We start from the raw sequence: 3,711 nt of genomic DNA on the forward strand, positions 1-3,711 counted from the left end.
CCTTGGGATGGGGAGGAAGGCGAAGGGGTTAAGATCTAGCAGCAGAAATACCAGATGCATGCCTGGCTTATCAGATTTATTCTGTAAAAACCCTGGATAGCTACTTCTGCAGGGGATGTTCCCCTCTTTCTGTAACACATCTGAACAGCTGCAGCTACGTTTCTTGCCTGGTGCATTAGTAAACATCCATATACATTACATGTCTGGGAAAGGTGGATGCAAAGGTCTGAAATTTCTGAGGTGTACGTCCCCAGCAGCTGAAGCCAGCCCAAAGCCACACTGCCACCACCACATGCCACACAATCCCTACCGGTCTCTCGCATGCTCCTCTAATAAGCCAGTTTGGGAAAGACGAAAAGGGGCCAGAAGCAATTCGGTGTCAGCTGGACCAGCCCCACAGCCCCGGCAGCATTTGGGCAATCCTGTTTAAACAAACAGCAAGAGACTAAAACTTGACAGATGGGCCTGGTCCACTCCTGGACTCAAGAGTGTTTCATCCTTAACATGGGGCTGCAAAGAGATGCACAGACCTACAGGTGCATTACTGCTTCTCCCTGGAGACTGCAAACTACAACTCTTAGTTGCAAAACAGCCCAGCACACGGCCATCAGGGGCCCTGGAACACCAGGAAAGCCCATACTTGGCTGTAACAGTTTGTTTATACGCAATTTGAGTGCAAGCCTCAGAATAGTTTCTGTCAGAACATCTGCATCCATTTCCTTTACCCAGGAAGCAGAGGTCATGCCTGAAGGATGTCCATATGCTCCAAGGACATCAGCTCTCAGAACTCAACTGCAGGCCCTGCCCTCTGCCTTCAGCCTCAATCAGCGCCTAAGAGCCCCTGCAGAACAGGAGCTGCTCTGACCTCAAACCGAGTCACCCAAGCAGCCAATACCAGGGGTTAGCACAGCAAGAGAAGCTCCTGTCTCTGCCCACAGCGCTCGCAGCAGCTCTGCCCTGCCAAGCCTGCACAGCCCAAGGCTGCTCTTGTACTAAAATTGGTCACAACTACTTCAAAAGATGACGATTGTTTTAAATCTCCCAATTTAGTGTTTCTAGATTAGGGTAATTCCTGCACTAATCCTCTTTCTTAAGGATAAGTAACCATCCTAGAAGGATGCAGCTTGATCAAATTAGAAATTATTGCATTTCATACAATTATTTATATATAATAATGTATAAAGAACAAGGTAAGAATACCACTTGGGACATCTCATTAAAAGATAGTAAGATACAAAGAGTGTTCTACAAGTTTAACTACATTAACAGCAAATGTTTCATTTCAGTAGCAGCAATACTTTACTATATTTTAATTACCTAATTAGATTAATACAGTTTATGAAGTCATTGATTTTCCATTGTAAGGTTAAAACATTAGAGTTGACAGTGCAGTGCACTGCTGCACCAAGTTAAAGGTCCTTTCTGTAGAAAAAGCCTACCTGTATTCATAAAGTCCTCATTTATATCATCTATAGTATTATAAACTGTAACAACTTAATACATCGTTTGTCAAATAACTTTAAACATACCTTTCTGCTAGAGCCAATACATCCACAGAGCCAGTGCAGAAGTCAAGCTAGGCTCAAAAGCATCAGCACCTTGCAAGAGAAGAAGAAATGCTGCCACAACACTGGTCTGACTTCAGAGTATTATTCCTTTAAATTGAGTAGTGTTTGGTGGGGTTTTTTTTAGGTTACATTACTGAAATGCTAGAAAAGATAACAGAAAACATCTTCTGGAAAGCTAAATGTCATTACAGAAGTAATTCATGACATGTGCAGTCAGTAAAAGTGTATAGCACCAGCTTAGAGAGGTTTAAATAATCACCAAACTGGGCTTAGCCAAGTTTTGTTCTCAATTCAAATTTTATTTGGAATTTAAATTTATAGTTTAAAAAGTATGCACATTCTGTAGGTATAAAAGTTTAAAAAAATACATCGATTTATTGATAAATGCTTCAGGTTAAATTTACATTTTCATACATCATTATATTGCAATAATTGTTTTGCAACTTTTAACACTTATAAAAAATAAATTAATGAGATTGGATAAACCATTTGAAACCATGCTAAAATTATTCCTTAGAAAAGAGGGGTGAAGTCTGCCTGCCATAGCAATTCTTAGTTCCTCACAACTGTAAATAAATAACTCGTCAATTAAGCAACACAAGGAAGTTCGGGTTAGAAGAAAAACACCCGCAAGGTGAAGGGAAAACCATGGCGGGACGCCAACATCGTACCAAAAGGACCAAGAGAACTAAGTTCTACCCTGCCAGCACCTCAGCATCTGACCTCTCAGGACACACAGCCCCCTCACCCCACCTGCCCAAAGCCCCATCCTGATGGGGGGTGACCTGTGAAGGACAAGGAACCACTCTGTACCTGCTTTTACTCAGAGGACTGTCTAAAAACCTCTATGCAATTCAGGAGCTATTTTTAATTAAACCAAGAACGTATTTCCTTAACATGAAGTGGTTAATTGCTCACCATAAGTGACTAAAGATAAAAAGCTGAACTGAGAAGAGTGATAGCTGAACCTAGTAAGGTCACAGTGAATGGCAATTCCACCCAAGCTCCCCAGGAGTAACATTGCTCACCACATTTAACCTCATGAAACAACTCAGGTTTTCATTGGGGAGATTAATATACAAAAAAGACAACCCAGAGAAAAAGAGTAACTGCCTTTTGCAGAGTTTAAGCCTTGCACCTCCAGAGCCAGAGCCCTTCAGAGAGGGCTCAAACACATCTAACTACCAGCAGCCAGACAAAAAAAAAATACACGAGAGAGAAAAAAGTATTGAAGGATCAAGAATAAATTAATAGGTTACAAGGATGAACCAGAAGTGGTGGCGTTTGGTTTTTTTTTTTTTTAAAGTAAATGCCTTCTTTATGTATTAAAGAAAAACAAACAAAAAAGAACAAAAAAAATAGAGAAGGATGGTGTGTGTGAGAGAGTTAAGAGTCAACACCTGCCAACAGATGCCCCTGCAACACACAAGGTCATTTATATTAATCATTTACCCTGCCTTCTATTTGGCCATGTTTCTGTGCATCAACCAAACACGGTGTTACCCAAGGGGTAACTTCATCCTGGCATCACTGAACATGTCCTCCTAGAAACGGGGATGTTTCATAGTTTGGAGATGTCCCCTTCCGAAAAGGTGGCTACAGACACATGCATGTTTATACATAGATATATACAAATAAGGTTAGAAAAATATTTAATTTTTGCTTGTTTAAATAATTATTGAAAAGTGTTAATACAGGAATACATTAATATTTGTACAATTAAAACTTTATATATAAATATTATATATACATAAAGCATTTTTCATAGCAGCCATTGCATATATAGTGAAAGAAGTCTATCTGAAGTCCATGCTGCAAAACTCAGACCCAGCAGCGTTCATCCATCCTCTTCCAAGAGGAACATCTGTACCGGAACTAGGATTCAGGAACGAGTTCTGCAGCCGCCGACAGCAGAGATGCTGCTTTATCTTCTGCCAGGTATTGCCCAGACCACCTAAGCACAGAATATTTTTAGGGAGAAATGCCACTATGTGGAATCACCTCACAGTCTCTAAAGGTTGTCTCCAACACCAGAATCAGGACAACACCTTCTTCTAACAAAAAGGCAGAAGCATAACAGAATGGCTTAAAATTCCTTAAGGAAAGGCAGCCAATGGCTCACTGCAAGGTGTTCAAGGGCACC

Source organism: Gallinula chloropus (assembly GCF_964237585.1).
Source record: "Gallinula chloropus genome assembly, chromosome: 6".
NCBI classification, from domain to species: Eukaryota; Metazoa; Chordata; class Aves; order Gruiformes; family Rallidae; genus Gallinula; species Gallinula chloropus.